Here is a 25,786-nt window from a genome sequence, read left to right as displayed (position 1 = left end):
AACGCTAGAAAATTTGCCAAAAGTACTCACCCAAAAATCCTGTGAGCGTCTCCATACTCTAGAGCTCTCCAAGCTAAACTGAATTTATTTTCAAACAATTCTTTCTCACGGAGAGAATTAATAGAAGCAAAATGCTGACGCAGCAAACCACACTGCACTGGCCTAGTTGCACAGCTATCTACTCTCTACTATTAATTATTAATATAAAATATAATGTCTTTGCTCGCACCACTACAATACGAAGCGTGGAAACATCGCCTGCAGAAGTGTGTTACAATGTAGCCTAAAAGTGTATAAAAATAGAGGACTGGTATTCGTTTTTTGGTACAATACATAATTAGGAGTGTTCATAGGTAACATAAATAGTTTTTTTAGAAAAAATGTGTTTAACTTCTCCACAATTTGAGACTGAAGGTAACCCCATACTTGAGCTGCATAATACATTGTGGACCTCCATTACGCTGTTGGTTAATGAGTTGCTGATGATGTATTCAATGTCTTTTATGAAGTCTATTACAGGAATTTTGTAAGAGGGTGGAGAAAATTTAGGGTCGAGACTCAAGTGAGTGAGTGCGAACTGTTTCTGTGTATGTATTGATTTTTTAAAATGTTGTTGGGTTTGTGGAATTAGAGATTTTGTTTTTTGTTTTTGAATGTAATTCAGTGAGTTTGGTGGATGTCACTGTGTTTGATTTTAATTTGTACATTCTGTAACTGTTTTTCGATAGAGTGGATGCAGAAATTTATTGTATTAGTTGTTATGATTAGTGATGTTTTTACATTGAGTGAGGAATGTGAGGTTTTCTTTCTCAGTGGTGACCCTCTTGTGTACCTTTCTGTTGTTTTTTTTAGTGGTGTGTCCAAAAATACAATTTAGTTTAAAAACTTGTATTCAAACATTACATTGCTGGTTGCATACGAGTACAACTTAACTAAAAAAGTAGCTAGTGCGACGTTTGCATTGCTTAAGCAACACTAATCTATCAATATTTGGTGCAAAGGATGTTGTTGCGATTTGAAGTGTATTTTCGAGGTATCTGTTATTACTGATCGAACACTGCTCTTAGTATGCGTGCTGGAACACGATGTAATTTACTCAAAACATTTTTTTGCAACAAAATTTGTGGTTATAAACGTATGTATAAAAAACAAAATCAATTCTTATTAACACTTTATCGACCGGGGGTTTTGCTATGAACCTGTGACCTGTTACCGTAAAAATTTCAAAATTTAAAAAAAACGGTTGCGAGGCATTGTTTTCGAAAATATTGGCGTCTCCATAAAAGAATTAGTAGACCAATAATCACCCAATTTACTTTTATTCACTAGTCCCATTATAATAACAAGACCTAACCAAATTTTTAATTCGGGAACTGTTACATCACACCATTTTTTAGTTTTTTTTGGGTAATTTATGGGCGTTGGAATTTTGATGATAGTAGCGATTTGTTTCAGTTGAAATCGTTTGCAACAAAATCATCTCCAATAAACAGGCTCACAATATCGCCTATGTTCTTTTTATCTGGATTAAATGCTAGTCCTGGGTTACCTTCAAATGGCAGATTATTTCGGGGTGGGTGGGTCTTCATCGTTCCAGTCGGACTCAACATCGTCTTCCTCTTCAGAATCGCTATAAACTACACGTAGAACACGCGTCGACGCCTTGTAGAAAAATAATTATCAGAGCCACTTTCACTTGCACTATCACCAATGTCCCTATGGTCATAAATCATAATCGTCAGGAATATTTGATAAATCATCTGCACAATTTTCTTCTTCTAAAAATATATTTTCGTCTTCGTTATCCATTTTTATTGGTATTTAAATTCAAAGTAGGAAGAAAACAGTCAAATAGTAAAATTATAATTAATTGTTATAATTTTAGTTTACTAATAACGAAAATTTAATTCAAATTTTTTGAAACCTCCACTTCAAATAAACGTATTTTATTGCAATTCACGCGACGGTTTACCTTCAACTGAACTAAATAGCTTCAATTCTCACAAAATACGAAATTTTGTGAAGATAACGGTTATTAAATACGATGCTGCATATTTACTAGAACATCGCATTTGCAGTTTTTAGCGACAGTCAAAGTGCTTTACGCAATATGATTACTTCATATATGACGCTAATTGGCGTTCCCGGTCGATAACGTTAGTTTTGGTTAGGACGTCAATTGGCGTGCCCGGTCGTTTAAGTGTTAATAAAAAACAAAGTGAGTGCAAAAAAGATTAAAAAAAAAACGAATTAAACGAATTTAGTATGCGAATACAAATATATTTGACGTGTACAAGGAGATACAAAAATTTCAGTCACATCTCTTTTACTGCTCTATTCAATTAAACTAGTAATGCTCTCTTCCCTTACCCAGTCTTCTGTGAAAGAGGCAGCAAATGTCATCCAATCAAAGCATCCAGCTGTAGGCCGCTTTTATTTAAATTCCAATTTATTTAAACTCAAGAACAACTCGCCAGAATGTCTGTAGATTGTTAATCGGGGTGTCCCAGTCCTAACTCACCAACACTTTTTCTATCCTCCCTTTGAAAAAGGAAAATAAATATATTAGCGTAGATCTAGAATGTGATAGCGTAGGTCTAGCTTTGTTATTCTAAATGGAAACCCAACGGTTTTTAGATTATTTTCTGAAAATAGATTAAAAAATAAATAGATAAATAAAAGCCCTTGAATTTTAAAATTAGACAAGTAGTGTCATAGATATGATTTGAAACTAAGAATAACTTTTTCTTGTCTTTTTTATTTTTATGATTTATTGTAATGTCAAAATATTTTTAGTTTATATTTGTTATTTTTTTGTTTGAACTTCGGATATATTGTTTTTAACTAATCAAGCAAATGTTTAACGTTTATACAATATTTATTATAATACATATATTTTTTTATTTTTTGATCGTCAATGATTTCTGTTTTAACTCCATATTCCTTATTTTTGTATATATTGTAACGGAATACCAGTGGTAGGCGGATAAAGGAAGTAATTAAATTATACTTGGCAGGTCAAGGAAGAGAAGGAAAAATACAAAATATAATAAACACAAAATGCAGTAAAAGAAATTATAATGAGTATACTATAATGGCTGATCTAAAGAACTACAAGGGAATAATAGGCTAAGCTGAGAAGGAAAAATACAAAATATAATAAACACACAAGGCAGTAAGAAATTATAATGAGTATACTATAATGGCTGATCTAAAGTACTACAATGAAATAATAGGCTAAGCTAGGGGGCCCTCTTCGTCCCACAGTAATACACACAACTTTCAGCAGATATAAGATAAAATAAAAGGAAATAAAATACAGCGCAATAAGTTTTCTATGAATAACGATAATGTTAGATATTAAGAGCACTCCACGAAATCACTAAGCTAACCCAGGGTATTCTAATGAATTCTAAGAATTAACTAAAAAGGTTCTACTACGTCTTTAATCACGAATGCTTCCTAACAAGCCTTACTGTACTTACAACTACTCCTAACAAGCCCCCACCAAACACCCCGTATTGATAAGAAAAAGATAAGCTTAAACCCGCGGTTTTCTAACAATTAGCACTTTCAGGTCTAATAACAGTCTAATTAGTATAATACCCCATTAATTACGTCCAACCAGGGCCAGTGCAATTTTTTGGGTGCCGCCTCGGCGCCAAACGCTAGAAAATTTGCCAAAAGTACTCACCCAAAAATCCTGTGAGCGTCTCCATACTCTAGAGCTCTCCAAGCTAAACTGAATTTATTTTCAAACAATTCTTTCTCACGGAGAGAATTAATAGAAGCAAAATGCTGACGCAGCAAACCACACTGCCCTGGCCTAGTTACACCGCTATCTACTCTCTACTATTAATTCTTAATATAAAATATAATGTCTTTGCTCGCACCACTACAATATCTTTAAACATTTGTTGTATTATTTTTCAATAATTTATTCATACTGTAATTTATTTATTATTTTCTGTTCTTGGATTTATTTTGTATTTACCCGATTATTTTTATTGCTACATGTCTGATCTATTAACGCGTTAAATGCTTAAATGACCAGTGAAAATAATAAATATATCATATGTTAATCCATAACAAATTATTATTTAAGGAAGCCATTTTATATTTTTATAAAATGAATTAATAATTTAAAGATAATGTACAATCTGGGCATTATGTCTGGATTGTGATAGTAATGTCAAAGGGGCCGCCTAAGAGACTGAATTTACTTAAAGTGAAGGGATGAAATAATAATAAAAACAGAATGTAAGACGGTTTTTGAAACAGATTTTATTATTCTGAATAGAATAATTTAATTACTAGTTTATATGTCACCGTCGTTAAACACTATGAAAACACTCTATGTAACGTAAACACTAAAGTGGCGCTCAACCTTCCCAGACTATAACCTATCATTCAGGTTGTGTCGCGTTGTCGTCAGCACCCTCTGATGGCACTTTTACACGTATTTAAAAACAAATAAAGAGTATAATTTAAAATAATAATTCATAAAAAGTATACCATTTTTAATGAATATTATTAAAGGTGGACTTATTTCGTTCAAATTTTATGTTGTTTCATATGAATTTAAAGAAAAATAAATGTATTATTTATATACAAAAACTACGTGCGATTGGCTTACAACTCATTGCACTTGGTCTAAGTACTTTCCATGAATCTTCCGCTTCTAGCTATTCTGTTTCCTTCTCTGAAGGAGTATCCTTAAATTTACCAAGTAGAGTAATAATTAAAATCTATTCCTTTAACCCAATACAGTTCCATTTAAGTAAAAGGGGAATTAGTAACAAACATTTCAATTTAACTCTTTGAGGCGCACGATTTTAAAGAAAATAAAAGCCCTAGTTGCACAGAATCTCTTTTATTATAAAAAATGGAAATAAACATTCATTTCCTTTATTTTACATATGTAATCATTACTCTCAAATAATCATTACTCTCTGTTGTGACTTGGTTATCAGACAAAAGGTATATGCTACAATTTATATACTACACAAACTTCTCATTACAGCTTTATTTTAGACTCACATATTAGACGCCATCCTCCATATTCTTTTTTACATATCACTGTCTATCGATAATACTTATTTATTACAATCGATTATACAACATCACTCTCCCTTTTAAAAGATTTGCATGCACTCTTGCACTATAAGGGTTTACACTACTTTGTGTTCTTACATTCTACTATGGATTAATATAATACAATATACATTACATTTTATTTACATTTACATCATGTATAATCACTATGAGAAAATCTTTTTGGTGGCTTTATTATTCTTACAGGTCTAGTATATGTATTGGCTTTAGGACTGACATCTTTATTTACAAACATACGACTCTCATCTTCTTGATCAGACTCAATTGCTACACTTTTTGAATTGTTTTCAAAGTTATTATTGTTATTAGATACAATATGAAAGTAATTTTCGTTTCCTTGATCGAAATGATCTTTGTTATTTAAGTAACTAAGTTTTAGTTGTGACATGTGTACCTTTTTTATTTCTTTTGAATTGAGTTTAACCAAATAGACCATATTACCTAGTCTCTTATGAATTACAGCTTGTAGCCATTTAAATGGACCTTTTTGACCGTACAAATGTACAAGGACTTTCTCACCCACGTAAAAGGTTTTACATTTAGGGATGTCAAATCTTACTGACTTTTTTTTGGGACTCTTTAAATGCTTATTTTTATTTTACAACTGACAGGATTACATATTGAAACAGGAGTTTTAGGTTCGTAATTCAACATAAGACTCATAGGAGAAACTCCGGTTACACTGGAAGGAGTTGATCTTAAGGAATATAGACATTGACTTATTCGAGTTTGTAACGGAATATCTGACTTTTGACTTAGTACTGATTTAATTAATATTTTTTTAAAGGATTGCACCTCTCTCTCCGCTAAACCATTTGAACGGGGATTATAGGGCGGTATCTGTATTAACTTGATAGTACGGTTTTCACAAAACGTAGCAAATTCTTTAGCGCAAAAGGGTGGACCGTTATCAGTGACTATGACGTTAGGTACAGAAAATCTAGAAAAACATTCACATAACTTTGCTGTTACACTGCTCAAAATGGTATTGTTCATAATGAAACACTCAACCCATTTAGTATAATCATCTATTATAATTAATAATTTAGATTTGTGCGTATCCAAAAGATCTATGTGTACTCTATGCCATGGAGTTTTAGACACTGGCCATGACTTAGTTACAATTGGAGATTTGTTTTGCGTTAACTGACAAACTTTACATGACCTGACTTTTTGCTCAATATCAGAGTTTAAACTAAACCACCATACATATGATCTTGCCAACATTTTACATCTAGTTATACCTACATGATTATCATGAATAAGTGAAAGAACTTTTTCTTTTAATTGATCAGGAATTATCACCCTGTTACCATACATGACGCAACCTTCTTGAACAGAGAGTAGATTACGAATTTTAAAATACTTATTGAGCTGTGAATTACTATTACTATTCAGTTCATTTAAATTACCGTTTATACAATTTAAAACTTTGCTCAGTATTAGATCTTTGGTTGTAGCTGAAGCTACTTCTTTATATGGAATTATGGGTGTAGACAAGTAAACAAAATCACAATCTATATTGTCTTCTGGCAAATCAACTACACTATTGTCCGGTAGACGTGACAAACAATCGGCATTTTGTATATTGGATCCTTTTTTAAATTTGATAGTGTATTGGTAAGAAGAAAGTATTAAAGACCAACGAAGCAATCTTGCTGCGGCAATTTGAGGAAGTTTTTTCTTTTCTGAAAAAAGGGACATTAACGGTTCGTGATCAGTAACTATTGTAAACTTATTTCCTGCAAGATATTTATGAAATTTAGTGACTCCAAAAATGATACTCAATGCTTCTCTATGAAGTTGACTATAATTTTTCTGAGCAGCTGTAAGGGTCGCTGATTCAAAAGCTATAGGTTGTTCAACACCGTCGTAGATATGACTTAAGACTGCACCTAGACCATAACAACTACTATCACAAGTTAGTATTATTGGTTTATCCGGATCGAACAAAACCAAAAGGGATTTATCTGAAATGGCTTGTTTACTATTAAGAAATGCCTGTTCACATTCATTTGACCATAACCAAGACACATCTTTCCTAAGTAGTTTATGTAATGGTTCTAATATATCTGGTGCCATTTTAACAAATTTATGGTAATAATTGAATAATCCTAAATAGGACTTTAATTGTGTAATGTTCTGTGGACGCGGTACATTCACTAATTTTTCTATTTTGGACTTGCAAGGACTGACGCCCTTATCACTAAGATTATAACCCAGCACTTCTAATGAGTTAACAAAGAATTCACTTTTATCTAAATTTACTTTGACATTATGATCATTAAGTCGATTTAAGGCAATAAACAATGTGTTTTTGCATGATTCTACATCTTTTCCTCCAATGATCATGTCATCTTGGTAAGCACCACAAAAGTCAATATCTTTTAAGATTTCGTCTATAACAGATTGAAAAATTGCGGGAGCTGATGATAGACCAATGAAAAATTGCGGGAGCTGATGATAGACCAAAACAAAGGCGATTGTAAACAAACAATCCACGAATAGTATTAATAGTTAAGAATTTCTTGCTGTTTTCATCTACTTGCAACTGCAAATAGGCATTCGCCAAATCTAACCTACAAAATATTCTACATGAAGTCTCTGAAACAAATCTTCTGGCTTTGGTAAGGGATATTGATCTACAGACAAAAATTTATTGACCGTTACTTTTAGATCTACACAAATACGAATTTTACCATTTTTTTTTTGGAACACACACAATGGGAGAGGCCCACTGACTATTTCTAACTCTAGATATGATACCTTTGTTTTCAAGAAATGATAACTCTTTTTTCACTTCGTTACGTAATGCATAAGGAACATCATAAGCTTTGCAAAAAATAGGGACACAATTTTCTTTTAAATTTATATTGACTTTGAAATGTTTAATAGGTTCATTATTTGATTTTTTACTGAATGCTGCAGGAAATTTTTCTTCAAGTTCCTGAATAACACATGATTTATTGACACTGTTAACTAATAAGGGTTTAATCTGATTGGTCTTACCTACATTGCTTTCTGTATTGTCATGCAAATAAAAACACTTGTAAGTACAATTACTTTATTTAACCTTATTGCGCAACATGTATCTCTCCTAGCTCTCTATCACAACCTCCTCACTGTTACCTCCAAGCTGCCAACTATCTAATCCCAACACTACATCCTCCCCGTTTTGATAAACCCTATGTAGGCGGATTGTGCCTAGTCCTAGAAATCCGAGTCTGAGTATCTCTTCGGTGGTTTAATTGTTCTTCCACTCCTTTCCCTTTTCCCTTCTTCCTGAGTCTGTTTAGTTTCTTCTTCTTCAACTCTTTCTCCCTTCGCTTGCTTTTCTTTTGCTTCTGCATTTTCATCCGGTTCATCTTCTGCTACAACGATAATATGCTTTCTGTTTCTTCTCAATTCTCCTGATGGGGTTTTTACAATGTAAGACCTTGGTTCCGCAGATGGTCTTGCGACCTGGCCATACTTTTTCATATCAGGAATCCAAACTGAACTGTTGTTCTGCAACGGAGGGAGAACTTTTACTCCATTCCTTCTGTCAAAGTTTTGCTTATTTCTTTCTTTCAGCTGAGCATCCTTTTCTTTAAACTTTATCATCTGGTTACGACTAACCCGCGCAAAGTTTTTAATTGAAGGTAGCGTCGATCTTAGCTTTCTTCCGTACAATAATTCCGCCGGACTTAGGCCCTGTTCTAGAGGTGTGGTCCGATATTCTAGCAATGCCAGGTTAGGATCTTTATTTTTTTTTAATATGCGCTTGGCTATATCCACTGCCTTCTCCGCAGAACCATTAGATTGTGCAAAATGGGGACTCGAAATTACGTGACGAAATCCGTATTCCTCCTGAAACCTCTTGAACATGTCAGCTGTGAATTGTGTTCCACCGTCTGTCCTTAATGATACGGGGATTCCATGGCGCGCGAATATGTTTTTTAGTCTATTGATGATAGCCTCCGAAGTTAGTTTATTTACATGGACTAACTCCAGAAATCTTGAGTAATAATCTTGTATAACGAGGTACCATTTTCCTTGAAATTTCAACAGGTCCGCACTGAGCGCTTCCCACGGAGCATCAGGTAATTTGGACAACATTAAGGGTTCCGACCTATTATTTCTATGTTCTCTACATGTTGGACAATTTGCCACTACAGACTTTATTTGTTCTGAGATACCCGGCCACCAAACTGACTCCTTGGCTCTACTTCTACACTTGACAATGCCCAAGTGCCCTTGGTGTAGTTTCATTAACATTTCCTTTCTCATTTCCTGCGGTATAAACATTCTGCTTCCTTTAAGCAGGAGTCCATTCTGTACATTAAACTCATCTCTATACTTCCAAAAACAAGAATTAGGCTGCCACTGCTGTTTCTTCAAGCAGTTCGCTATATCTTTGCACTCCATATCCTTCTCCTGAGCTTCCTTTATCTGTTGTAACTTCATATCTGAGCAAGGTAGCGCCTGAATAATGCTAAGTACAAAAGATTTTTCTTCTAACACATCTTCATATAACCCAACTTGTTCCATCGGATCTCTAGATAGAATATCAGGTGTAAAAAAATGTTTACCTGGGATGTATGTAACCTTAAAGTCAAAACAGAGTAGTCTCATCCTGAACCGCTGTAATCTGGCAGACAGCTCAGCAATGGGTTTTCTGGCCATCAATTCCACTAATGGCTTATGATCGGTTAGTAATTCGAACACGGTTCCTAAAAGATAGTCTTGAAATTTTTCGCAGGCCCAGGTGATCGCCAGCGCTTCTTTTTCAATTTGGGCATATCGTCCTTCTGTTTCTGATAACGTTCTAGACGCAAACATTACTGGCTTCCAACCCTCGATGTGCTGTTGCTCCAGCACTGCTCCGAGACCTTTCGTAGATGCATCTGCTGCTACTCTAATCGGAAGTCCTGTCTCATAACCTGCCAGTACTGGTACTGAAGAGATCGCCTTTTTAATATTACCCCAGCCCTGGTATTGCGTTGGACCCCATGTCCAGGCCACTCCTTTTTGTAGCAAGGTTCTCAAGGGAGCTGTCAACTCAGCTAGCCTTGGAACGAACTTCATGATATAATTCACCATTCCCATGAAATGTCTAAGCCCTTTAACGTCTTTTGGTGGATTTAATTGCGTGATTGCCTTTATTTTTTCCGGGTCTGGGCAAATCTCTCCCTTTTTAATTAAATGTCCTAGGAAAGTCACTTCCTGTACTGCAAATTTACACTTATTTAAGTTTAACGAAATCCTATACTCACGTAATCTTTGTAATAATTTTCTTAATCTTTGATCATGTTGTTCTCTAGTTTTACCGACTACCAAAAAATCATCTGCCTTATTCACTACTCCCTCCAGTCCACTGATGATCTGGGAAACCCTTTTTTGATAGACTTCTGGCCCTGAGCAAATACCAAACGGAATCCTTTTAAACACAAACCTCCCAAACGGAGTAATGAAGGTAGTCAATTTCCAACTTTCTTCATGTAACGGAATTTGCCAAAAACCATTGGAGGCATCCAACAAGGAAAAATACTGACCGCCCTCCAGCTGAGCTAAGGACTCATCTACTGCTGGAAGCTGCCATCTCTCTCTGTTTATGTTTCTGTTTAGTTCCGTGTAGTCTACACACAGTCTGACTCTACCCATCTCTTTCCGAGGTACTACTACTATAGGTGCGCACCAATCTGTGGGCTCCACTATTGGTTCTATTATACCTTCTGCCTGCATCCAGTCGAGTTCCTCTTTAACTTTTTCTCTATAAGGAAAGGCAATACGTCGCGGAGTCAGTACTGCATATGGGAGCGCCCCTTCTTTTAAATTTATTTTATATCCGTCTACTTTCATTTTTCCACTCTTCGAAAATACTTCTGGAAATTCAGCTGCTATTGCTGGTAACTGTTGTACATTATCTATGTTAATTTTAACCAAATCTAACTGTACTAATGCTTGCCTGCTTAATAACGGAATAGGCTGATCTTTTACTACATACAAATCTTCTATAGTTGTCCTTTCTTTATAAGATACTGGAGTAGTTATTATCCCTTCTACTATTAACGGGGTTTTTCCAGGTCCAAATAATTTTCTTTTAGTATTTTTCACTTCTAAATTCAAGGTCTGACCCAGAGCTTTACCAATCACCGAAACATCTGCTCCCGTGTCCAGTTTGAAAATCACTTCTTGCCCTGCGATAACCAGAGGTACTTTCCAAGGATCCAAGTCCATTACTTGATCAACAACCAGCTCTCCTAAGTAGCCATCCGGTGGTTCTTCCTGTTGTTCCGGTGAATTTATTACTTGCTGCACCTGGTTTGACCGTCTGCATACCCTACTGAAGTGCCCCAGGCGCCCACATCGGTGGCATTTCAACTTATTAGCTGGACATAATTGTGGTGAGTGCACAAACTGAGATCCACACTTAAAACATTTAAACACCTTACCATTTTTTGAACCTTGAGTGGTATTCTGGTTTTTCACACTTTGACTAGCCGGAACTCTACTGTGTACCGCTTCTACTTCTAAAGAATCTCTGATTACTGATTGTTGTACCTGTATGCTTTCCGCTTGCCGTGCTCTCATTATTGCCTTCCTAAGATTCAAATTCTCATCCATTTGAAGGTTTTCCGATAACCTCTGATCTGCCACCCCAATTACTATTAAGTCTCTAATCATGTCTTCCTTAATACCTCCAAAATAACATTTTTCAGCTAGCTTGTGCAAGTCATTAATAAATTCATCTACGGACTCCCCTGGAACCTGCCTTCTTTTTAGGAAACGTGCCCTTTCGTAAACTAAATTTACTTTGTGACCTAGATACTCCGTAAATTGTAACTTAACAGTTTCATAATTATTATGTCCCGCCTCTTCTAATCCAAAAGAAGTTAACAACTCTTCTCCTTCCTCTCCTAAACAATATAAAAACATATTTACTTGTGTTTCCGCACTCTTAGATACCAAACCTGAAGCCACTCGAAATCTTTCAAATCTTTTTAACCATTTTGGCCACTCCATAGGCTCTTTAAAATTAAAAGGTTCAGGATGAGCTAACTGACACAGTAATTTATCTCCCATTTCTTTGTTCTCGTTCCTATCTGCGTCTTTCCTAGGCGTCACTTCGATCCCACTATCTCTGGTCATAGATCAATTAAACTTGTTCGGACACAAAAGAAAACATATACCTATATATATATTACACACCTGACACCATGTATTGTCATGCAAATAAAAACACTTGTAAGTACAATTACTTTATTTAACCTTATTGCGCAACATGTATCTCTCCTAGCTCTCTATCACAACCTCCTCACTGTTACCTCCAAGCTGCCAACTATCTAATCCCAACACTACACTTTCTATCCCACCTGGGCTATTATCTGAAAGAAATATTTGTCGCCAAGCTGGTGAAAGGACATCTAGCCAATCTCGACCTAATAATGCTCTATGATTTTTCTGTAAGGTTACAACAAGGTTTAGATTATGGAAAAAATTAGAATTGAATTTGACAGTGACCACACATTTACCCAAGACTGGTAGTGTATGATTGTTTGCTGCAACTAAATTTCCATTAAATTTACTTAATTCGTAGTTATCAGAAAGAAATTTTTTGAAAATATTTAAAGGAACCAATGTACAAGTTGAGCCTGTATCTACGTCAAAAATAACTAAATTACTATTAATTTCGATACTTAGTTGTAACGGGCTAGTAACTGTTAAAGTACTCACATGATTATTGCAAAAATAAGTAATGCTATCATTACGGTGTCTTTCGTTACCACAAAATTTAGAAGTATGACCTTTTTTCCCACATGAGTAGCACACCCAAGACCTGGAAGGACAATTTTCGGGCTGATGTTTGAAGAAGCACTGCTTGCAACGCCCTCTCACTTTCTGTCTTGTTTGATTTGGACTGACTGATCTTTTCTGAGAGCGACCTGATGAAGCGGATCTTCCTCTGGGTCTATGACTATATAGACTTCTCGAATGACGACTTTGACCTGCAGACGAAAATCTTCCATACTCAGACTTTTTTACTTCACTGGCAGAATTTACTGTGTAGACTTCACCGGGACGAAATTGATTTGACACTATCTTTGAAGCAGACTGACTCGCACTTTCCATATCAAGGACTATCTGGCATGCTTTATCAAACGTAAGTGAATTGTCTTCAAGTAACAAACGATTCACCATTGGTTTGTCATATAGGCCGACTGCCAACTGGTCTCGTAGAGCTCGATCGAGCGAATCATTAAATTCACATTTTATAGACAGTTGTTTCAAGGCAGAAATAAAATCAGAAAGTGTCTCATCTTTCTGTTGATATCGACTATGAAATTTGAAAGTTTCTGCTATTACCCGTGTTGAAGGAGAATAATGAGACAACAAAAATTTTGAACATTCTTCAAAAGAACAATCTCTTACTTTTTTTGGCACCACTTTGTTTTTTAAGATATTAAATTGATCAGGTCCTAATAATATTGTTAAATGATCCACTTTGAGTGCACTAGAATTAATGCCATTAATATGAAAATATGATTCTAAACGTTCTAAAAAATTTTCAATAGGCTCCTCATTCGGGTTAAATGGTGAAAATGTACTATTAAACATACGTGAACTAGAAAATTTTCCTTTAGTTTCCTCTTCTTTGGACATGTTGAAATATTTTAGTTATTAAAACTGTCCGGTAGGACAGTTGTATAAGGGTTGACTATCAAAAACTGCACGAAAAAGCGTAACGTTGAAAAACACACAACTTTGACAATTTTTTTCTCTTTTTCTATAAAAGATAAAATTCCCAAATTTTCTTTAAATCTTACTCCAAACCCTCCTTTATAACTGTAATTTTTTTGCAACCACCCAGATCTAATAGGTTTCGAGAAAAAAGTTGCCGAAAATGAGCAAAAACGGCTTTTTCAAAAAATGTTCTTGTTCTTGTTCTTCTTCTTCTTCTTGTTACCTTTTTTGTAAACAACGTAGCGCCTAAACGCGTGAACCGATTTTCATGAATGAGGTGTCATTCGATTCGGAATTTTATGTAGATGTGCCTTTTGAGGGTCTCGGCCCTGTACATCGAATGGGAGAGGAGTTAGCTCCCTTTATGTAAGGCCCCCTCCAAAATTATTATTACTAATTACTCTGTAAATCTTGGCCCGATTTTGATAAAATTTGGTAGGATGATAGGGTTAGGGCTCCCCTACCTAACAATAAAGCGACGATCTGCTCTTACACTTGTTAAGGGGAAGTATAGCAATCGTTTCAAATTATCGACACGTGAACCGATTTTCATGAATGAAGTGTCATTCGAATCGAAATTTTGTACAGATTTGTACTTTAAAAGTCTCGACGCTATGCCTCATAAGGAGGGGAGTTCGCCCCACCCAAATAAGGCCCTTTCTAAAACTATTATTACCAATATTTCTACAAAGCTTAGTCCGATTTTGATAAAATTTAGCACGAAGAAGTGATTAAAGCTCCTCTACGTGACTGTGAAGTGCCAACATGCTCTTACACCTACTAAGAGGACGTACTGCAATCGTTAAAATTATCAATGAGTGAACCGATTTACATCAATGAATTGTCGTTCGATTCAAAATCTTTGCCTTTTAGGGAGAAGTACTGTAATCACAGTTTATTTTTCTTGCTCCTCTTAAAAGGAAGTACTGAAATCGCAGTTTAATTTTGCTATTTACGTACAAATACCTTCTTATTTTATTCAAAACGCTTTCTCAAAAAAATGGTTATTGAGGATGGTTTGGGGACCACAACTATAACCATTCTTTAAAAAGATCTCTCCAGTGGTAGTTACGGTTCCGATTTAACACCTTATCAGGTTATAATGATAGAATAGCTTATTCCAAAATTTAAAAAAATCTGTAAAGCAGACGTAACTTTGCTAATAGACAAAAAGTAAAATCTATCCAAAAGGTACAAAAATCTCCTTAACAAAAACTTACAGTTTAAAAAGTTAAGTATAAGGGTTGATTAAACGCCAAAAGGTACACAAATCAGCAAGTACCCAACTTCATTGATATTATTTAAGTAATTTTACCGCATTTATTTTCATTAATATTTTTTAAGAATTTATTAGATGTCACATACCCTTATGCTGGCCAGTACATTCATAATAGTTATAATTGTGATAAAATGTATATTATATCTTCGTATATTTATAAAGTACTTATTTAGGTACTTTATTTTAACTCTATTCCAAATTATTCTTCTGATTTCTCTTTAATGTGCTCTTTATTCTGAAGTTGTCACATATACATGCATGTTAAATTAGAAAAAGACAAATTTAGAGTCGGCTACTGTTTAAATTTGAATCACGGAGGATTTAAAACAATATTTCAGTCTTGAATTCGTCTTACCAAAATATTCGTGAGCACAAATAACACACAGTTAATAACAAGTAGATTATTCAACATTATTTATTCATTTCTCAATTGTAATTTAATTTAGTCCCCCTAATTTTACTTATGGTAAAATACTGGAATAATTAGCTGTCCTAAAAATATGCATATCTTATTTATTTTATATTACATATATATAACATTGTGGGAAGAACACCTAGATGGAGAATGTAATTGAAGAAAACTATATTATTTGCGATAAAGCCAGATAATTATTACCTATTATTATAAACGTTTGACTACTTCATACAATAACAATTACTTTAATGGAAGAATGAACTTAAACCGACGATTTTTATTTAAAAATAAAAATAAATAAATAAAATCATTGATGTATGTTGGTGTAAGCATTTTTTAAAAAAGTTTATGAATTTTTTAGCCTCATATTTTTTTATTTTTTATAACGTTTTCTTTTTCACCTGTAATCAATAGTTTGATTATTATAGATAAATAGATATTACAGTCAATCTAAGTTAAATGGTGTGCTACTTGAACAAATATTTTGTAGATGAAAATGGCCAGCATAAGGGTATGTGACATCTAATAAATTCTTAAAAAATATTAATGAAAATAAATGCGGTAAAATTACTTAAATAATATCAATGAAGTTGGGTACTTGCTGATTTGTGTACCTTTTGGCGTTTAATCAACCCTTATACTTAACTTTTTAAACTGTAAGTTTTTGTTAAGGTATGTATAATATAACTCGAGATATGTTGAATTATTGCCTCGTCGCCAAATATGTTGTGACTTGGTTATCAGACAAAAGGTATATGCTACAATTTATATACTACACAAACTTCTCATTACAGCTTTATTTTAGACTCACATATTAGACGCCATCCTCCATATTCTTTTTTACATATCACTGTCTATCGAAAATACTTATTTATTACAATCGATTATACAACACTCTCGAAATAAGAAAAACAAAATTAATAACATTTCAATAGTCCTTTTTTAGTGTGGGACACTGGTATTGTATAATACCACTATGCAACTATTTCTTTATATGATGTTCATTCAAACACAACTTTTTACCAAAACAAAGCGGAACTTTGCAGACAGTACAGCACTGTCCTTCAGCGCACTGTTCCTTGAAATGTTTAAGTTCCATGTTTTGACCCAATTTTTTATAAACAATATATGAATTAACAACAGCTGCATCCAAATAATAGAACAGTATGTGGTGCCACCATTTTTTACTATCGGTCAAGTTTATAATAAATATAAAAATTATTTCACTTATTTTCGCATTTACAATTGGTGCATAGCACTGCCAACTGAATGAAAAACTTTAAATAACGTATTAAACTCTATGACTATTAGTAACTTCAACTTTTCGAGGTGGGTTAAAATATATCCCACCATGCAGCAAAAGCTAAGCAAAAGGTGGGACAGTTTTTAACCCACCTAGCCGCAAAGAGTTAAAGCATCATCGCTCGACTTGGTGTATCCTTTATTACTTATAATTGTTCCCTGACGAAATCTTGCACAGGAATAGGCAAAGTTTGAATATCCGGCGTTTAAGTTGGTTGCAATAGTGGAAATTTTTGCACATTATTGCAGACCATTTAGTAAAGTCTATATTTTGCTTTAATATGTCGAATGCAACATATATTAGCCAGGGAGGTTTGGTTTTGTCAAAAGACTTGCAAGTCAACAGACAGAAAATGTCTGTGCTTGGAAAATCTAGAACTGATCTTTAAATGCCCTTCACAGGCAGTCTCATAGCCATAAACTAAAGGACTCTTAACTCGCTTGTAAACCTTCGATGAGTGGTAGAGCGAAACAGGCCTCCCTTGAAAAGAGACGGTCGCAGGGTAGCCCCATACGGCCCGTGATGGAGTTGCTGCTAACCTTAAAAATTATCAACCAATGATGGAAATATTTGTTGATTACCAAATACTGCCTTGGGTTTTCTCCTCAGCAATCCTTTCCAAAGCAAATTGGGCTATAGCCGTCACCCATTGCCTAAAGTTTCCTTGTTTACACGTCGCAGGGAATGTCGGTATTTTTTAGCACTTGCGCCATAAAGGAAAAACACAATTTTTTTTAAACTTTTAATTTTTTTATTTATTATCCTTTTAATGAAATTTACACCTGTACCTACAGGTGCAATAGGTAAATGCGATGAATGTATGTGAATAGCGTGGCAGACGTGAATGACGGTCATCCATTGATGGCCGCCGTTAGTCACCCAGTTGGTCACGGGGCCAACGGCGCCTCAGCCGTCTTCGAGGATTGGAGGGTAGCGTAGTTGTAGACAGGTTTGCAGCTAAAGGGTTGGGATGCAGTGAGAGTTTTTGGTGAAAATTTTTGTATCGAATTTTGGCAAGTTCGGAGATAAGTGGAATTTGGAGATCTGTATGTATAGTGTGGTTGCTTACATAGAATGGAGCGTCTAGTATGCGGCGGAGAATTTTGGATTGCAGTGTTTGTAGTCTATTGAGGTTGGATTTTTTGGCTGTACCGTAAACTTTTAATTTACGCGCTAAATTTGATTCAAATGGAAGGGTGTCCGATTTGCTGGCAACTCATTGCACCTGGCTTAAAACAGCAAACACTAATTAGAGCTACTATTTAAAGCTAGCACCTCTCAGGTAATTCACAAAATTCATAAATTAACTTTTTCCCGCCAACTATAATTTAAGAACATTATATTCATTTATAGGATGTATTCTCTGTGTCCTGGTCCTGAGCATATTTTGCGTTTATATCAGAAAAAGAATAAAATACTTGACACCCCTCGACCTTTTTCAGCCGGGCTTGGGACCGGCTGTGGCGAACTTAGCCCATCAGTTCGTTTCTGTCTGTCTTACGTAAGAAATGGAAGTACAATATACTTAATTAATAAAATTATTCTATTTAAACAAAATGTTTACAGTGAAGATTATTTGAAAATATTGTAATATTTTATATTAATTATAACACGGGTCAACATGAAATTTGACTTTGATTGCAAAGCATTAAATTTCGGTAGTTTAGGTCGTAATAAGACGGAAAAAAAATATATAGCATGAAAAACTTTGCTTTTGTGCTTAGAAGACTGATTGAACGAAATTTTCAAAAATCTCGGATTTTAATTTTTGATTGAAAATAAAACTATTGAAATAAAAATGTTTATTATTTTTATTAAGTTTTACTATCAAATTAGCTTACAGAAAAGTAGAAAATAACTTAAAAGTGCACATTTTTACTTTTTCTTTTATGTTCACAGCTACTTTCTCTCAATAAACCCCAAATATAGTCGCCCATCATGTTTTCATTGTATTGGCCTTGATAGCGTTGTTCAAAATTCATGATGTCCTGATGGAAACGTTCTCCTTGCTCTTCGGAATAGGCTCCCATATTGTTTTTAAATTTATCCAAATGAGCATGCAGCATATGTACTTTTAATGACATCCTGCAGCCCATGGCCTTAAAATTTGTAAGCATATCCTCAACCAACTTTTCGTAGTTTTCAGCTTTATTATTTCCTAAAAATCCAGAAACTACTGCTTTAAAACTGTTCCAACTTGCTTTTTGAGTACGATTCAGCAACGTTGGAAATTTTTCATCGGCGAAAATCTGTCTTATTTGCGGACCAACAAAAACCCCAGCTTTAACCTTTGCTTCCGATAACTTCGGAAAAAAATTTTTTAAGTATCCAAAAGCTTCTGAAGTTTCATCCAGTTTTTTAACAAATTGTTTCATCAACCCTAACTTAATGTGCAAAGGCGGCATTAACACTTTTTCCGCTTCAACAATCGGCTCAAATTTGACGTTCTGTTTTCCGACACACAATTCTTTTCTTACAGGCCATGACCGTTGAATATAGTGTTTAGAATCCGCTCTGCTATCCCACAAGCACAAATAACACGGATACTTTGTATATCCACCCTGTAGCCCCATTAAAAATCCCACCATTTTAAAATCTCCAATCAGCTCCCAGTTATACTCACGATACTTTACAGATTCAAGCAAAATTTTGACACTTTCATAATTTTCTTTAAGATGTACTGAGTGAGCAATTGGAAGAGACGGAAATTTATTTCCGTTGTGCAATAGAACTGCTTTTAAACTTTTTGTAGAGCTGTCAATGAATAAACGCCATTCGCTAGGGACACAGGGTATGCCAATTGCTTCAAACATACCTTTAATGTCATTACAAAAACAAAGTCCATCTTCCTTCGTGAAAAACGTTGCAAACATTTCATGCCTAGTCCGCTGATCCGTGATCTTAACATCATCAAGCAAATTCCACTGTTTTAACCGAGAGCCTAGAAGCTCTGCTTTATTTTTTGGCAAATTTAAATCTCTAATTAGATCGTTAAAATCTTCTGAAGTAATGAGATAGTGTTTTGGTTGTTCAGGTGTAGGCAAAAACTCCTTATCGGAATTACTTTTATAAGAACTAAAAGGTGAGCTACTTTTCTGCGATAATTTTTTTGGTGGCTCAGGTACTGGTCGTGTCAGGTCGTGAGCAATTGGAGCAGAAGAAGATTCGAGGTCAGGATATTCAATAGGTTTTGCATTTTTACCTCTACGTCTTTTACTCGGATTCACCATACAAAAGTAGCAGTCAGTAATATGGTCTTTTGGTTCTCGCCAAATCCTTGGTATTGCAAATTTCATAGACCTTTTCTCACCTCGATACCAACCTAAAAATATAAAAATAAAAATTAATATGTCTATTATTTTGGATTCATCGCTTAATTAAATAAAAATTGCTTACCTTCCAAACACCTTTTACAATAACTACAAGCAACATGTGGAGCCCATGGCTTATCTTGATTCCGTACAGGACAATCAAAATATGCTTCATAGGCTTCACAGAGAACGTGAGATGTCTTTAGTTCATATTTCACGTCTCGAACTTTAATAAATTGACCACATATAAAACAAAATGCATCAGCATCGTATTTGCACTTTCGTGACGACATTTTAAGTTATTCTGGGCTTGTAAATAACACCTGATGGTTGTTTATCACTCGGGTGCCATCTAGCGGCACAGTGTAAACGTTAATACCCCACTCTCACCGCGCGGTCTTTTTAAAAATATTAAAATCAATTAAAATTTATGAAAAAATTGAAAAATGAGTATTATTATTATAACTATCACAAAAGCAAACTTTATACCGAAAAAAGGTATTTTCTTTTCGTTTTTGTGCATAACTAACTGGAAAATAATAGTATAAACTTTAGGACAAAGAACGAAAATTTTTTTGTAGAGTCGTGAATTGGTGCACAGCACCTTACAACTGTCATAATTATTTGCATAAAAATTTTAAATGCTTTTACAAGGTGTAAAAAACCAGTTAACTGAATTAACAGATATAGTGCTTACTTCTTTGCAAATCATCGTAAAGCTCCCACTTGCTGTTGTGTCTGAGACAATGAGCCACAAAGTGCCTTACACTTTCATGGTTCATGTTCTCATTCATACCCACCAATCCTCTTAAAATGAATGCATCTGTTCCCACATTTAAGAATTTTGGAACTCTCGCAATTGTGCTTTTTACAGAACATCTTTTATTTACTACATTTAATGGCTCAATCAGCAGATAGTCACCAAGTGAATATATTTTCCTTGTTTTACCCACTGATTGGCAGTTGAAGCACTTAATATGAAGTTTCATTTCCTCTATCTGTTCTATAAGAGACTGCGGTAGATCTTCAACTTGGCCGCATTCAACCTCAATTTGATGCAACATTTCTATCTTGGTGGTATTACAAGTGGAGTAACTTCCTACTCTTTCGGTCATATAAGTACAGAGTACCAAAGATTTTTTGAACGACATTAGCCACAGTGTTATTACAAGTAATTTTAATAATATCCTCTGGTAATTCAGTATCATTGTCTCAGTGTAACAGCAGCCTTGCTCTAACTTGTAAGTCAATGCTTTTACTCCTCTTGAAATCAAATATACAATTAACTGGCAGAACTCATTTGTTTCTACTTTGCCTAATGTAAAATTGTGAAATCGAGAGCACCACAATAAGCAGAGCAAAACATTTGGACTATCGAATCGAACGCACGTGTATTTTCTAGTGTCACTTTCAAATTGTCCAACTTCAGCACTGTTTCATGTACTAAATTTGCGTTCCTCAATAGCACAATTACTTGCCCTTTTTGGATGCCACCATTTAAACTTAAATTTGGGCATAGGTTCCTGATTTGACTTACAAGTTCTTTTTTTTTTTTTGAAGGGGTACAGTTTGCCCCATCCAATTTTCAGTTACTGAAGATTCCAACAACCTTTTGTTTTGAACACCTGCCCTAAAACAGTCTTTGCAGAACAGGTGATCCTTATTTGAAATCGAGAGCTATCACAATAAGCAGAGCAAAATATTTGGACTATCGAATCGGACACACATGTATTTTCTTTCTAGTGTCACTTTCAAATTGTCCAACTTCAGCACTGTATCATGTACTAAATTTGCGTTCCTCAATAGCACAATTATTGCCCTTTTTGGATGCCACCATTTAAACTTAAATATGTACACAGGTTCCAGATTTGACTTACGAGTTCTTATTTCTAGTGGGTACAGTTTGCCCCATCCAATTTTCAATTGCTACAGATTCCAGCAATCTTTACGCATTTTATTGGCGGTGTGCATTCGCCCTCATGTTTGGGCTTCCCACAGACTTAGACCGCTTCGGTAGCTTTGCACTTCATAGAAGTGCGCCCAAACCTTCGCCATTAGAAGCACCGCATAGGAGATGGGACATAAGGGCGTACTTTCAACTTGTAGAAAGCAGCTTCTACCATTTGTGGCGGTCTCGGGCGGTCGAATGTGAGGACAAGGGAGGCGGTATCCACTAAGGAACCATCCTGTCTCCGCTTGATCCTCCTCACTTCTATAACGCCCTGATCGGCCAGACCCTCTTTAATGTCTTCCAGCTCACTGTTTAAAAAGTCCCGACAAGTGATCTCTCCCTGTGAAGTGTTTAGACGCTTGTGCGGGCCCACTTCTACTTCAGCATCCATATATTTTTGTTAATTAAGAATGGTCCTTATTTGGGAGCGGCTATCCGCTTCAACACCAATGGAGCCATCGCCAAGCTTTCTAATATTTTTGGTTTTACCCAGTAGTACATTTTTCAAAAATTTATGTAATTTGAAGAACATTCACATGAGAATGAGCCTTCTTTCTTCTTGATAATGAAAAATCTTCCCCAGTTATCTGCTTCTAAATCAACAAATTTAAAAATTTCCTTACCTTTTTGGTGACCACCCTTGGCTTTCTTCCTTGGCGGGGAAGAAAGGCTGAAGGATTGCAATGTAACCTGCATCCCAGGTGTTGAGTATTCCATTGTGTAGTCCTGTTCCGCGCCGTGTCGTATGCCTGAAAAAACAATTGGTTAGGGTGGGAGATTGGGCAGAGGATTGGTAGATGGGTTTTGGGTTGGATTGGGATTTGGTTGGGTGGAAAGGTTATTTGGAGAAGGGTTAGGATTTTCAGAGCGGAGAATTGGTGGGCTAGGCCCTGAATTAATATGATTATCCATACTGATAAACATATGAATTCATCGAAGTACGTGGTCCCGCCTCCTCGGACGCTCAAGTGGACCCGGTTACTATCCGGGTGGACCATCGCACTTCGACATAGACCGGTGCCGCGGAAGACAACGTTCCGGTACCAGGTACCGACCCGGGCCCCCGCGACCCCCTTCCTAACTCTAGGAACCTGTCTGAGACAGTGTTCCCTAGCCGATTTCCTGAAGTAGGGGTATCCTTCAGGTGGAGCTCTAGGGTGAAGCCGAGGCCAAAGACTTGTGTTAGGATAAGAAGTCCGCAGGTCAACGTCTCCCTCAATGCCCAGGATCCTCTTTTCCACCCTAGCCCCAAAGCCTCGCCACGGCACGCGAGGGAGAGATATTTATACTCTGACTCTCGACGAGTGCGTGTCCTTGTTCGTGCAGTGTGTGTAGTCGTCTGTATAGTGTGAATGTTAAGGTGTAAATGAGTGTGTGTGGTGGGGAGCTCGAGTTTACCTGTGGGTTCGCTAAACCCAAGTAGCTGCACACATCAACTACCTCTGCAGGCCCTAAATGTAGTATGTAAGTGTTAAGAGGTGTCAGTGTAAGTGTTGAAGTTAAATTAGATTGTTAGACTGGGCTACCCGCAGAGACGCCAAGCTCCCTGAAGAAGTGGCTAGTCCACTCCCCCCTACGGAGTGTCTTACTTCAAATTGTCTAACTTCAACACTTTTTCATGTACTACATTTGCGTTCCTCAATAGCCCCTCAATTCGTTGCCTTTTTTGAATGCCACCATTTCAACTTAAAGTGATGATGCTTTAATAGTTAGTACGTCTTAAATTGAAATATTTGTTACTAATTCCCCTTTTACTTAAATGGAACTCATTTGGGTTTTAGGAATAGTTTTTAATTCTTCTTACTCTACTTGGTAAATTCAAGGATACTCCTTCAGAGAAGGAAACAGTAAGAATAGCTAGAAGCGGAAGATTTATGGAAAGTTCTAGTTGGTGCCAACTATTTTAGACCAAGTACAATGAGTTGTAAGCTAATCGAACGTAGTTTTTATATATAAATAATAATAATAGTAGCTTTATTTTCCTTCTTACTTAGTAAATTTAAAGACACTCCTTTAGGGAAGGAAACAGAAAGAACAGGTAGAAGCGGAAGTACAACGAGTTGCAAGCTAATCGCACGTTGTTTTAGATGAATTAAATTTGGCGGGAAAAAACTTTTCAAGTATGGCTTTTCCTTTGTGGCGCTAGCTTTTTTTTTTATTAGTGACGCATAAGAGCGCCAAGTATTTGGAGTGTAGAGCAATAATTTTTCCCCCAAAATTCAACTAAAGTGCCGCCAAGTTAATGGCCCCAAAAAATTTAAGAGGTAGTAAAGTACAAATAAGTACGCGGAGTTGCCGCTAGGAAGCGTGAGCTGCACGATTAGCTGGTGTTACTATCAGACCTTCGGGTTGAAATTTTAGAAATAATAAAAAGATCGTTTGCTATAGTGGCTATAACTGGAGTCCCTACTTGTTCTGATTTCTAATATTTCTTGACAATAAATCAAATTTAAATTATTATTTCTGTAATAAGAATATTACTGCGCTATTTATTTTCATTTTTTAATAAACTTGCCCAATATATAAATGTTACATTCATTAAGGATATCGCTCTTCCTCACACATAATATAATGTTGCTTTTCTTTGTGATCTCTGAACAATATTTACCTTTCTTTAAATTTGTTTAAATTTTTATTTATTTTGTTTTAACATGATTTATTGTTTTGTTTTAACTTATCAAGCAAACGATTATTGTTTTTAACAAAGTTTGATAAAATTATTTTGTGATTTCATTTATTTTTAGATCTCTATTTATTTTATTTATATTGATTTTTATTTTTTAAACTAAACTTCCAGTAGATGTATAATAATTTACCTACGCTGTTCTTACTTTGTAATTTATTTATTTATTTATTTATTTGTACTTGGTTTTCTTTTGTAAATAAAACATTGTTATTTTGCATTATTTTAGTTATTCATTTCCTAGACTTCTAATTATTTACTCCTTACTATTTACAGATACGTGGGGAACAATGGGCATTTTAGATTGCCTGCGTTTCTTCCCCTTTTTGGTGGAACCGCCCTTCTAATAAAATCTACAATCTACAATTTACAGATACATGTATCTACTTTTAAAAAATTGGTTTTTCGACTTCAAACCCTATATTAGACGAAGAATCTGACGCATTTAAGTCTCTATAAAATATTAAAACGAACATATGCACGTAGCGTTTATCTTTATTTATTTACTTTATCCACTTAGTCAGGTTATTGAATGATAACTACACACTTCACTGTTATACTATTTATTGTTGTTATACATTTAACCTTAAATAAACTTTCAACAGTTTTAAGTTTACGCAAGCCTTATTTAAGCGAATATTTCAAAATGTCCAACTATCGCCATGTTAGCTGTTTTTGGAATTCACCAGGCTGATTGTGGAATGAATTGCATACAGCGAACTTTGTTTATTATGGATTATAAACGAATCTGGCCCTATCTCAATCCCTTAAAAGTTGTAAACAGAGCTTTTAGGTGCAGTTTTTTTTCAAGATAGGAAGGAAAAATACTGAAATAGTTAGCCGTTGGTTTTACAATTACAAGGCTATATTAAGGTAATGAATTTCTTGTTTTATGTATATTTCTGATTTACAAGTACACTGTAAGCGCGGTTCAGAAGTTGGTTGTTGTGAGTCACTTTCTTAATTTAATAGAAACGTTACTTTCAGTTAGCCAAACTTGTTAAA

At 35.2% G+C, this 25,786-nt stretch overlaps 1 protein-coding gene across 5 annotated transcripts in view; it reads left to right on the top strand.

Annotated features, from left to right (window-relative positions):
* LOC141447542 (lanC-like protein 3) overlaps positions 1-25,786 on the top strand; it is a 190,674-nt gene that overhangs the window by 141,320 nt on the left and 23,568 nt on the right. The gene's annotated exons all lie outside the window — the stretch shown is intronic.

Source organism: Rhodnius prolixus, unplaced genomic scaffold (assembly GCF_049639745.1).
Source record: "Rhodnius prolixus isolate KJV_2025 unplaced genomic scaffold, Rpr scaffold_1, whole genome shotgun sequence".
In the NCBI taxonomy this organism is placed as follows: Eukaryota; Metazoa; Arthropoda; class Insecta; order Hemiptera; family Reduviidae; genus Rhodnius; species Rhodnius prolixus.
This window is presented reverse-complemented; position numbering and strand designations above follow the sequence as displayed.